Consider the following 13,263-nt stretch of genomic DNA (forward strand, 5'->3'; position numbering starts at 1 on the left):
CTCTTCCTGGGAGTGCAGAAATGGCCAAAAGGAGTTTAGAACACCCCCGAAACACGCACACGCAGATATGCATACGTGTATACACACGCACACACAGAGAGACATGCATACGTGAATACACACGCACACACATACACAAGTCCCCATACGTGCATACACACACACACGCACACACACAGACACACATACACAAGTCCCCCGTACGTGCACACACACGCACACTCAGTCCCACATATGCACATCCTCACACACATCCACGTACTCCCACAGACAGCCACGTACCCACACACGCATGCACGGAGAACGGGGTCTGGAGCCGGGGTCTTGGGGAGCGCGAGCCTGGTTCCCAGCTACGTAACTCCCCTCCCGCCTGGGTCGGCCTCTACCCCCGTCACCGACGGCCCTGGAAGCCGCAGGCTGGGTGGGGGGCCCGGCCCGGGGAGCTGGCACCCGAGGGTGGAGAGCCTGCAGCTGGGGCCGGCGGAGGGGGCGCGGGGCAGACACGGAGGACGGCTCCAGGCGCCCGTGGCTCTCGGCTCCGAAGCCACAGAACAGAGCCCTGGGGTGGGCGCGTGGAGCCCGCCTGCTTCCTCCCCACGCCGGCAGGGCCTTTCCCTGCAGTGCCGGTGACCAGGCGGCCGCCCCTCCCTGCTGCACGCCCCAGCGGTCACCCAGGGGCAGCGCTTTGCTCACAGAGAGCTCGGACTTCTCCCAGGACTCGCTGCCTCGGGGTTACCCCGGGCAGGACCTGGAGCGTCAGCCGTGGGACGGCTGAGGGCGTCGGAGCCAGATGTGGAAGCCGACCTGGCGGGGGAGGGGTGGGGGCTGGGTGGGGCTCCAGGCGGGCAGGACCTCAGCGTGCGTGTGTGTGCGTGTGTGTGTGTGTGTGTGTGCCCTTGCATGCCTGTGTGTGTGCGTGGGGGAGGGGCTTTCTGTTGTCAGCTCGGGGGTGGGGGTTGGAGGCAGCGGCGGTAGCAGGAGCCGCGTTCTGCCAGAACAAAGCGTAGGGACGCAGGCGCCAAAAAACAAATAAATAAACCCAGCAGCCCGGGCTATAAATAGATGCAGGCTGGAGGCGCCCGCAGGCGGATGCCAGCTCCCTCCCAAGTGGGCACCCGGCAGCCCTGGACGCCAACCCTGGCCCTGGGCTGGGAGCTGGGGGCTGGGGGCGGGGCCTGGGCCGGGGTCTGCGGGTCTTCCCCAGGGAGGGGCCTGTCTGTGCCGTCACCACTCACATCCCGCCTCCATCTGCTCTCCACCCCCCGGCAGAAGGTGGCTTGCTTTGGCAGCTGGAATGAGGTTTTGGTTTTTGGCCCCCGGTCCTCCTCCGGCCGTCAGCACTGATGCCAGGGGGTGGGGAGTGGGGGACACTGGAGCCCTGGACGGCTGCCTGGCCCTGCTGGAGTCTCACCCGACTCCAGGAAGCACCCTGGGCCGAGCACCCCACCCCCGCCTTCCTCCTCCTCTTCATCCACCCCCTGATTGGCTCCTGAGCTCAGCCCGGTGCTCCCAGGTGAGCTCTCCCGGGCTCCCGGGGCTCCCACGTTGCTCTTGGAGGCGGGCCCGGGCCCGGGCCCAGGCAGGGGGAAACCACAGGTAGGAAAAGTACCGGTTGCTATGGGCGCCCGGCACGGGCTCCGAGGAGACGAGGGGTGTTTACTTCCCAGCTCCCACGAGGGGTTGGTCTGGGTGGAGCTCATGCGTGCGTTGCCCACCGGCTCCCAGTGGGGAGCTCCCGGGGCCCAGAGCACACAGGGCTGCAGGGGGCACAGCAGGGGTGACGGCTGAGCGTCTGCGACGTGCCACCCCTGGAGATGCAGGGGCACAGGGGCCTTGCGCTGGGCTGAAGCCAGGCTCAGGGCTACCGGCATCTCCAGCCGTGTGCGCTCGGCATGGCCTTCCCTTCGCCTCGCCCTGGGCGGCCTGGGAACCACATGGGAAGCCACGTTTCCCTGTGGAACCCTCTGAGGCTCCGTCCACGTGCCCGGGCTTTTCTTTCTAGGGCTCATCGGCTGAGGAAACTCACAGTCGTGCATTAAAATCGATTTGCATTTGATTGTGAACGGCTGCAGGTGCACACAGGTGAGAGGTAGCCCGGTGCGGGCATGACTGGTCCAGGCCACAGCTCGGGCTGGGGGTGTGGCTCTCGCTCTCTGCACAGGACCCTGAGGCCTCCAGGGCTGGGCCCCCAGCTGTCCCTCCCTCTCCACTTCTGTATTCAATAAGCAGATCACCCCCCCCCCCCCACACACACACACAGACGCAGGCCGGACAGTGAGCGTCGAGACCGACACACGCACTCTGCAGACCACAGGGGCCATGCATGGGCACCACAATGCCCTTCACGCCCATGTCACAGACACCGCCCGGCCCAGCAGGGGCTCGGCAGGAACCAGCCATAGCCATCTTCAGAGGGGGTCTCTACCAGGAGGGGCTTTTTACTGGCCCCGGGCTGAGAACTGGGGGGCAGCATGGAGTTGGGGGAGGGCCCCGCCGGCTGTTCTGGGATGGGGGTGGGGGGCACAGTGCAGCTGGCAGTGGCTGGGGGAAGAAGGATGGGGCAGTGCGGAGCAGGTGCTGGGGCTGGGCGGGTCCTGGGGAGTGTGACTGACCCTGCCCCGGGCTCACGGACCAAGCTCCTGGGCCTCCCCTGGGGTGGGGGTCTCTGCCTGACTCCAACCTCGAGTCCCAGAGGAGGGGACGGTGGCAGTACCAGCCCCCACAGGGCCCACAGATACCCGGCTGGCCTTGTAGACCCTCCTTGGGGATCACCGCTTCCTGACATGAGATCTGGGTGGGCACCCGCTTTCCGGCCCCTCTGGGAGCAGCAGGCAGAGCTCCCCCACCCTCCCCCTCCTCTTCCTCTCCTGTAGCCCCCTCCTCCCTCTGCCTCCCAGTGGCACAGACGGATCAGGCACAGGCGACCCCCGAGGGGCCCCAGTCACCAGTCCCCCCCGCCCCCGGGGTCTGCGCGAGCTGCGGGAAGCTGTCAGTGAGCTGGACCTTGGCTCTGGGCCTTGCAGAGGCTGATGGGAGTGGATGAGCTTTGCTGCTGCTGGGTGCAGGGCCGGCACCAGACCCTTCCCACCGCCCCCTCTGCATCAGCCCCACGGGGCTGCCCTCGCAGCTCCTGGCTCTGTCCTCAGGGTCGGCGACTGCACATCACCGTCCGGGTGAACGCCCGTCTCTCCTGGTGCAGGTGAGCGCCGTGGAGGAAGCACTCAGACCTGTGGCTTTGTCGGAGCTGGCGACCTGGGGGTCCCCTTGGTTGGTGGTTGGAGGGGGGATGGGTGGGGGTGGGGGATGGCGGTTAGTGATGGACAGGTGAGTGGGTGGATGGCTGGGTGGGTGGGTGGGTGGTGGGTGAGGGGTGGGAGATTGGGAGGTTGGATGGATGGATGGGAAGTGAGCCGCTCCTCCCGCTGTGGGTCCCTGTCTGGGGCTCCCTGAGCAAGAGAGAAAGCCCCGCGTCCGCCTGAAGAGGGACAGGTGCTCAGCGGGTGGGGGAGGCGAGGGGCTCACTCGGCAAAGCACCCGCATGTCTGCAGCTGCCCTAAACGTGTGTGTGAGAGTGTGCATGTGTGCAAGCAAGTATGAGTGTGTGCGTGTGCAAGACCGTGAGTATTGTGTGTGAGACTGTGTGAGTGTGCCTATTGTGAGTGTGAGCAAGACTGAGTATTGTGTGTGTATGAATGTGTTGCATGTGCAAGACTGTGAGTATTGTGAGTGTTTAAGTGTGAGTGTGTGTGAATGTGAGTGTGTGAGTGTGTCTATGAGTATATGAGTATTGTATATGTGTGTGAGTATTGCATGTGAGTGTGAGTGTGTTATGTGGGTGTGAGTGTATGTGTGTATGTGAGTGTATGTGTGTATGTGAGTGTATGAGTATGTGAGAGTATTTTATGTATGTGTATGTGTGTGTTGTATGTATGTGAGTTTGTATTATGTGTGTGAGTGTTGTGTGTATTGTATGTATGTGTGTATGAGTATTGTATCATGTGAGTGTATCTGAGTGTATGTGTGCATGAGTGTATGTGTGCATGTGAGGGTATGTGTGAGTGTATTATGTGTGTGAGTGTTGTATGTGCATGTGTGTGAGTATTGTGTGTATGTGAGTGTGAGTGTATTATGTGTGTGAGTGTGTATGAGTGTGTGTGAATGTGAGTGTATGTGTGCATGAGTGTATGTGTGTATGTGAGTGTGTGTATGAGTGTGTTACATGTATATATGTGTGAGTGTGTGTATGAGTGTGTTATATGTATGTATGTGTGTATGTGAGTGTGTGTATGTGTGTTATATGTATGTATGTGAGTGTATGAGTGTGTGAGTGTGTATGTGTGTGTGAATGTGAGTGTATGTGAGTGTGTGTATGTGTGTATGCATGTGTTATATGTAAGTATGTGAGCGTATGAGTGTGTGACTGTGTGTATTATATGTATGTGTGTGTATGAGTGTGTGAGTATTGTACGTATATGAGTGTATGTGTGTGTGTATGTGAGTGTATTAAGTGTGTATGTGAGTGTGTGTATGTGAGTGTATGTGAGTGTGAGAGTGTATTATGTGTGTATGTGAGTGTGTGTATGTGAGTGTGTGTATGTGAGTGTGTGTATGCATGTGTTATATGTAAGTATGTGAGCGTATGAGTGTGTGACTATGTGTGTATTATATGTATGTGTGTATGAGTGTGTGAGTAGTGTACGTATATGAGTGTATGTGTGTGTGTATGTGAGTGTATTAAGTGTGTATGTGAGTGTGTGTATGTGTGTGTATGTGAGTGTGTGTATGTGAGTGTGTGTATGTGAGTGTGTGTATGTGAGTGTATGTGAGTGTGAGAGTGTATTATGTGTGTATGTGAGTGTGTGTATGTGAGTGTGTGTATGCATGTGTTATATGTAAGTATGTGAGCGTATGAGTGTGTGGATGTGTGTGTATGAGTGTGACTGTGTGTATTATATGTGTGTGTATGAGTGTGAGCATGTGGCTTGTGGGGGGGGGGGCTCCAGCCACCCACCCCCGCCCAGCTCGGCCCTGCTGCAGTGTCTTGGGCGCTCACCTCTCTGCTAACTCTGTGCGGACTTCCGGGGCCTGGATCTGGCCGAGGGCTGTCCCTGGTTAGGGCCCTGGGGATGCCAGACGTGCAGGTCAGAGTCAGCTCTGAGCACGCCCACGCTGCACTGGGCCTTGAGCACTGTGCCAGAGGCACCGCTTCTCCCAAGAGGCGAAGTTTGCAGCTGAGCCGGGGGGAGCCTTCAGAGCAGGATCTCCCAGGAACGGCCCAGAGCCGGAGCCCCCACTCCTCACTCCCAGGCCGGGGCGGCCTGAGCCCCACCAGCCGCACCAAGCTTCAGGTCCTTTGAGAGCAGGAGTGGCGAGGTTAGGCCACCGAGAACACCATGGGCTCAGCCTGATGCCCTCGCAGCTCTGCCTCCGCCCCCAGCCCCAGCCCCAGCCCCAGACCTCGCCTCAATCTTCCCAGCAGCCTTCACGTTTCTGGAGGCCGCCCACGCCCCCTGAATCTCCTCTCTGCTTCTTGGGCTGAACCTGACCACCACCCTGTTGGAGGCAACACAAAGCAGACACCTTCGGGGTGCTGGGGTGCACCCTGTACCTGCCCACTCTCCTGTCTCTTTTGGTTCTATGAGGCTCTACCCCTGGCCACAGGTGCCCACGGGCTGGCTGCCTCCGTTAATGGAGCTGCCCGCAGACAAGAGAGGAGGGAGTGGCCCGTGAGCATCCGCGAGTCAGCTGCAGAGAGCTCGTGGGCCACAGAGGCCCAGCCCCTTGCCCAGGCGGGAGGGACAGCTTCCCTGTGGCAGGTGCGGGACTGCGAGTCTGGCTTGGTCTCACTCGTGGGCAGGGGCCAGAGCTTTAGGGGAGGCCCTCTCCATGGGGGACGACGTCCATTGTCAGCACTGTCCGCCAAGGTCAGCACAGAAGGGCTGCAAGCTCTGGAAGGGGGCGGCCGCCCACCCCGGCCCCTGGGGCACGACCTGGAGAAAAGGGAGCTGCGTTCTGGCTTCTCTAAGGACGCAGTGGAATTCGGATCGCGCATCTGCTGACCGGGGACGCTCCCTGGTTTTCAGCCACAGGGTGCCTCCTCTCCTCCCTTGGGAGGGGTGCTGTGGCCTCGGGGGCACCGTGGGGAGGTGCCCCTCCCCAGTGGCCCTGGCTGGCTGAGACTCTGTGAATAGGCCACGCCCTCCCGCACCGGGAGCCCAGCTGCACACAGGTGGACATGCGCCTGCACTCACGAACCGTCCACACTCCCGAGGATGCTCAAGAAAACGCTGCTCCCACAGCCACTGCTGCTGGGAGCCGGAGCCTGGAAACCCAGGATGGGGGGGGGGCACGTGGGGGCAGGGGCGGGGGGGCGGGGCAGTGGCTGCCACCGGGGCAGGCCTGGGTCCCGGCCACAGATGGCAAATGACTGGGCGGCGTTGTGCGACAGCCGCACCTCCCGGCAGTGGGCACTGCCGCTGACCACACACGTGTGCACAGACACATGTGTGTGTGCACACACAGATACACAAGCACCCGGTGTGAGAGAGGGGCCTGTGGATAGTCCTGGCAAGAAAGAGAACAGGAGAGCGAGAGAGCAAGAGAGTGAGCTATGGAGACAGACAGAGAAGACGTGAGGGAGCCCAGGGAAGGTAGGAAGACAGGAGGGTGAGGTGGGCAGTGGTGGAACATTCTAGAAGATGAGAGAGGGCAGAGATGGGCAGAGTGGAGCCTCTGGCTGCAGCCCCTTCTCCCTGGGCATTTGTCCCGGGGGACTCCAAGCCCCTCCCTCCACGATCGCACCCAGTGACAGGCTGCACGGGGCACAGACGTGGCCCGGGGCCCTGCAAGCATGAGCCGTGTGGGCACGTGTGGTCAGGCCAGCCGCACGCTCACTCTGGTAGAGAGAGGCAAGGCGAGACTTCCCAGCCAGGCCACAAAGCAGCCTGGCAGGCGGGCTCTGTTCAGGGTCCTGAGCCGAGCCGAGCAGGTCAGACCCAGCGGCACGCGGCACGCGGCACGCGGCACGCGGCACTCGCCACGCGCCACGCTGGCTTCCTCGCGCCACGCAGAGCTCCTTCCAGCAGGCGAGACGCGGCTCCACAACGGAATTCTGCCAGCCTCTCTCACGACCTCGTCAGAATGCAGGCACAGATCTCGAGGGGACCCAGGAGGACGCTGGCAGCCCGGTCCACGTCCGTGTCTCCGTGCACGCCTCCGCGTCTGAGCCACGCCACACTCAGCTTCATCGGTTGTCTCAGAAGCACAAATTAAAATCGCAGTGAAAATGGTGGCGCCAAGGAGAATGAGTCGGTGTGGGGGGGGGGGTGGCAGTTGGGGACGTCCCCGCGTTGGCGGTGGGGGTGGGAGAGGCAGAGCCACCTCAGACGCCGGGTCACCCCTGCAGGGGCCGCATGTGTCTCCCTGACACCCGTGGCCCCTTCCCAGACTCATGCCCCAGAGGGATGTGGCCGAGACCGGCCGCTCCGGACACTGCTCCCCGCGGTGGCCCAGGCTTGAGCACAGCACAGGGGCCCAGTCACAGAGGAGTGGCCAGCAGGTGGACTTCCCCACAGCGGCCAGGACGGCCGAGCAGTCCCGGCGCACGGCAGCGAGCGCCTGAGGCTGGGGAGTGCCCGTGTCGGGCAGCCGCGTTGCCGTGAGGTCGAGAGGCGAGGTCAGCCTCAGGCTGGAAGCCAAGGTCGTGCTGTCTGCAGAGGCTTTTCCGGGTCACCCCAAGGATGTGCTCGCTGGGCGGGCGGTGCTGCACTTGCTCCTGCTGGCTCCGTCGCACTGCAGTGACAGAGTTCCCTTGAGAGCAGGCGCGTCCACAGAGGCCGCACAGGGCCCCCAGGACCGTCTTTGGCTTTGGACAGAGGCCGTGCCCTCTCCAGTCCCTGGCCAAGGAATGTCACAGCCAGGAACAGCTGCAGAGGGCACCGTGTTCCCCAACCCTCGGGGTCGGAGGAGGAGTTGGGCGGGAGACCAGCTGTCTAGGGATGCCCTCAGGGCTGCTGCCAAGGCCACACCAGGACTGGGCCTCCCCGGCAGCCATCGGCCGGGAGCTGGGGGCTCCGCCAGGGGACAGCAGCCATCTCCCCTGCTTCTGGTGGACGTAGGAGCTCCCATCCTGCCTCGCTGAGCGACGCTGCCTGCACCCTGGGGTCCCGGTGGCGTGCGCCTGCAGGCTATCCTCAGCCTGGCCGGCCCATCAACCCTCCCCCAAGAGCCTGCCCGGCCTGGGGAGGGGGCTGGGGAGCAACAGAGGGAGGCCCTGCCGGGGGCAAGTGCTGCGTCCCGGCCTGGCCACACTCGGTCACAGAGGCAGCGCTTGGAGTGGCCAGAGCTTCCGGCCCAAAGGGGGCTCCGGCACCTTCCCTGGGCGGGTGCAGCCTTTGTGACTGGTGGGTCCTCTCCTGTGAGGGTGGGGGCTCCTCCTTGGGGGAGCCAACCCTCCACATCCTGCCCACGGAGACGCAGCTTCCACGAAGGGGCCCTGCGTGGACCCGCGAGGGGGTGGGTGCAAGGCCACGTGGGCGAGGCTGGCTGACGGGGCTCCAGGGCTGGCCGGTCTGGGGCTGGACGGGGGGCTATGCTTCTGACTCTGAGACTTCCCACCTGGCGCCCCCCACCATGTGCTTCCTGTCCCTTGGGGACGACTCTGTTCTCTCCCCTAAACAGCAGCAGGGCCTGAGTGGCAGTGGGAGGCCCAGGGTGGGGCTGGAGCGAGGCAGAACCTGCCAGACCCAGGTCCCAAGGGAACGCCTGATGTGCAGGCTCTGGGGGCGGAGGTCGTGAGGGTTGGCGGGGGCGTGGCAGCCGGAGGTGACAGGTGCCGCTCTGCTTCAGCACCCTGCACCCCCAGACTCCGTGGGGCTCGGGGTGGGGGGCCGGTGCAGACAGGGCTGTCCCTGGAGGCTGTGTGCATCCACATAGGTGAAAGGTGTCCCGGGAGGAGTCAGCCAGGGCCAGGGGCGGGGACACCGAGGCGCAGAGAGTAGGGGCCTGGCCCAGCACCAGAGACTGCCTGCCTGTGGCTCCATGGAAGCTTCTGGATCTTCCCAGTCCCAGGGACACCCAGGGGCCTTCGCTAAACCCAGATGCTCCAACACGGCCCAGGAGGGGACACGGCTCCTGCAGGGCGCCAAGCTCCAGCCAGCAGCCTCTCCGGTGGCCCCGGAAAGCTGAGCTTCCGCCACTCGCAGGTCCTCCAGGGGCACCCTGCGGGCCCTCCTTCCTGCCGGAGCCGAACACGACCCCACTGCCCGCGTGTGCCCGGCTCTGTCGTCCACCCCTTGGCTGAAGGCTCCCTGGCTGGGGTGCACCGCCCTGCTGGGGACGTGGGTGTTTATCTGTTTCATCCTCAGGGGTACACTCCTGGGGGGGGGTGGAATCCTGGGTCAGGAGGAAATTTTACGAGGACGCTTTTAGGGGAGTCACCAAGCAGCTCTGCTGGAGCCGGAACTTCTTACATTTCCATGGCAATGGCAAAAGCCCCAGTTCCTCACCCAGGCCTTCGTGGAGGGAGTGAGGCGGCCATCACCATGCCCAGGTCTGCCGGCCCCCGACAGCCGGATGCCGAACGCCTCTCCCGTGCCCGGGCCCTCGGGGTCTCTGCCCTCTGCAGTCTGCAACCTCTTTAGGCCTCAGCTTCCTCGTCTGTGAAATGGGAGTGTAATGGCACCTCCCCCACGCGAGAGTGGCCGGCCGTCCTGGTTTGCTGGAGACTGTCCCGGCCTTGCCCTCGGCGCCGCGCAGCTGGGCACCCCGCGTGGAGCCCCGTGAGGCAGGACGGAGCTGGCGACCTGTGAGTTTCCAAGAAGAGAGACAGCCTGGGCTCTTCCTCTCCCCGTGCTGTCCGCGTTCCCAGAGGGCTTTAAGTGCAGCCTGCCCCTGGCTGGGTGTAGGGCTGCACAGGCCCCTCCCCAAAGCCTCGGACCCTCCCCCTCTCACGTGACCCCCGCAGCTGCACCCCCACTTGGGCACTCCCGGCGGAGTCCTCGAGACTCCCTCAGTGCTTGGGGCACGGCTCAGGGCGTGAGGCCGCGTGGGCGCCCCCTTGGAGGACCGGGCACCCCCTCCAGAAGCTGCAGCTCAGATGGACGTGACCGCTGGACACCTGGAGGCCAGGCTGGGCCGGGCTCTCAGTGCTGGGGAGGCCCCGATGCGGGAGCCACAGTGGGGTCGGGGCAGGGGGCGGTCGTTTCTTGGGGAAGGCACAGCAGGGACACAGAAGGGGCACAGCAGGGACACAGCAGGGGCACAGCAGGTGCGCAGCCGGGGCCTGAGGTCATAGCAAGCAGGCCCGGTCCACGGATGCTGCTCGGGGTCCGCGAGGCCCCTGCTCACCTGCCTCTGACGTGAGGACGCCACATTGGGCTGGACGGGCCAGAGGTCAAGGCAGGAACCGGAAGTGGAGCAAATAGTCTTGAGAGGCAACCCCCCGGGGTGCAGGCCCAGGCCCGTTTGGTGTCCTTGGCTCACGTCCCAACCCTGCAAGATAGAGAGGACCACGGGACCTGGCTCTGGAGAGCGGCGCTGTCACTCAGCAGCCGTGTGGCTGGAGCCAGGCGTAGCTCTCCCGGCGACAGGGCTGGGGTGGAGCGTGTGAAGGTGTGGGTTCCTGGGGGCCTCAGGCAGGCGCCACGCTCCGTCCCCCAGAGCACACAGAGCCCTCTCTGCCGGCCGCCCCCTGCTGGGCCTCTGCACTCTCCACCCTCTCAGCACCCGTCCAGCCGCGGTGCGGTCGCTCGGAGCCCCACCCCCTGCTCCCTGGGATCCGGCCGATCCCTGCCCCTGCAGCTCCACTTCCAGCAAAGTCTTCCGAGGTGGTGCGGTGAGCGAGAGCCGCAGGGCGGTGGTTCTGGGTTTGACACCAGGAAGGACTTTCTAGCCACTTGAATGACATCAGAGTGGCAGTGGTGGCTGTGGGGGTGGGAAGGAGCCACCCGGCCCGGAAGTGACCGGAAGGAGACGGCGGGATAGAGATGGCCGACCTGGCCAGCCCCGCCTGCTGGTGCTCTCGGCCGTGTGTGGCTCCCTCCTGCTCACACGTGGGGGCACCGTGACTTGCTTCTGAGCCACGGAAGCCCGCACGGGGAGGGGCTCTCGGGTCTTCTTTTTAAAAGGTTGAATTAAAAAAATATATTTTATTTATTTATTTCAGAGGCGGAATTACAGAGAAAGTGACAGCGAGAGAGAGAGAGAGGTCTTCCACCCGCTGGTTCACTCCCCCAGTGGCTCCAAAGGCTGGAGCTGGGCTGATCTGAAGCCAGGAGCCAGGAGCTTCTTCTGTGTCTCCCACGTGGGTGCAGGGAGCCAAGCACTTGGGCCGTCACCTGCTGTGTTCCCAGGCCATGGCAGGGGGCCGGATCGGGAGCAGAGCAGCCGGGACTCGAACCCGCGCTCTGATGTGGGACCCTGGTGGCTTAACCACCGCAGCGGCAGCCCCGGGACCTCACTCCGTGAGTACGGAAACTGAGACGTGGCGTCCGCTTCCTCAGAGCTGTCTCTGGCTGGCTTTGAAGGAGCAAGTGGCCACGTTGGTGAGGCCCGTGCGCACAGTGGAACGGGGCCTCTCGGCAGCAGCCAGCAGCTCAGGGAGGCCGGAGGCCCTGCAGGCCCCAAGCAGGATGTGGTGCAGCGTGTGAGCGTGGAGGCACTGCCCCCGCAGGCGGCTAAGCTGCACGGGGACTCCCGGCCCCGACTGTGAGACAGCAGGAGCGTGCTGCCGTAAGTGTAACTTGACAGTGACTTTGCAAGAGGCCGTGGAGACCTGGACATGGGCCAAGAGACCCTCAGGGCTCTCCTGTAAGGTCCCCCCTTGCTACCTGCAGACTTGGGGGGCTGTGTGAGCAGCCCTGGCCCGGAAGCCCAGAGTCTGGGCTCGCTCCAGCTCCCTGCTCCCAGGGCGACCTTGGCCAAGGCTGCCTGGGCTTCCTGCAGCTCATCGGGATAGCGTGAATCCCACCTGCTCACTTGTCGGGATAACACGGATCCCACCTGCTCACAGGTCTGTGCATGGCCAGCCACAGGGGCACAGCACTATCCGCTTGGCTGTGAAAAGTCCCGGGCGTTCCTGCCCGGTGAGCCGTGGGGCTCAGAGACGCGCAGTTTCCCTTTCAAACGAGGCTCCCACGGGGCTTCCTGTTTGGGGTCAAACTCCCGGGGAGCTGGTCTGATGGCCCCGCCACTCATACCTGCTTCTCTGCCACAGGAGACCCCAGTCCAGAGAGGTGTCCGCCAAGCCCAAGACCTCAGGGAGCCCAGTACAAGCCCTTGGCCTTGGCTGGGGCAAGGCTTGTGAGCCTGCCCTGGAGGCCGCAGATGGCCACCGCGGGCTGGCCCCTGGGTCAGGCGCAGTTAGAGGGGCATGGAGACACGTGACAAAGGAGACACGGGGGACTTCTCCCGGGGGGTCAGCGCCCTCTCGCGTCAGGGAAGCTCGACGTTGACGCCAGAACTTGAATTCACTTTGAGTTTGCTGCAGGAGCTGCCCGCCCTTCATCCTCTTCCCGAGTGGGCATCCTGGTGGCTCTCACGGCCGAGACCCCAGGGAGCGGACAGATCCTTGCCCCCCACAGGCCAGGGTGGGACATCGGGGTGGCAGCTGCTCTATGGGTCTTTGAGCAAACGGGAGGAGAAGCATCAGGCAGCAGTGTGGTTTCTGTCCTGGCTTCCCCCAGGGCTGGGGGCTGGAGTGTCCGGGCTGAAGGCTCTGGAGGGGGCAGCGCTGTCATGGAGGGAGGGGCAGCTGCCGTGCACGACGGGGTGCCCGGTGCCGCATGTGGGGACCCCACTGCCCCCACGGGAAAGGGCCCCGGGCATGCTCTGCAGCCCGTGGGGAGGCTGCTCCCCACCCACCTCCCTGCCCTCTCCCCGACGCGGGGCCTGTGCCTCCTACCTGAGCCGCAGACAGCAGTGTCAGACCAGACAGAGGTGGTGGTCCTCGTGTCTCCATGGTGTGAGGGTGGCCCCAGCGTCTCAGTCTTGTCCCAAGGCCCCTCTAACAGGCCCACGTGGCTTCCCAGCGTCTGGCTGCCTCCAGTGACGGGGGGCTCAGGCCCTTCCAGCCGCCTCCGCCATCCCCTGGGGGTCTTCATCTGGGGAGCAGGCAAGCGTCCATCTCCGCCTGTCACCCGGCGCCTACTGTGGCGGGGGGGCTATGTCCCCTGCTGTATCCACACTGCGACTGGACCCCACCGCAGCCTTGGGGGGGCCCTCCAGAGTGGGCGCTGCGCCCTTGTGGAAGGACTTGCCCTTCCG

This window comes from Oryctolagus cuniculus, chromosome 17 (assembly GCF_051225735.1).
Source record: "Oryctolagus cuniculus isolate XC-2025 breed Fujian yellow rabbit chromosome 17, ASM5122573v1, whole genome shotgun sequence".
NCBI lineage: Eukaryota > Metazoa > Chordata > Mammalia > Lagomorpha > Leporidae > Oryctolagus > Oryctolagus cuniculus.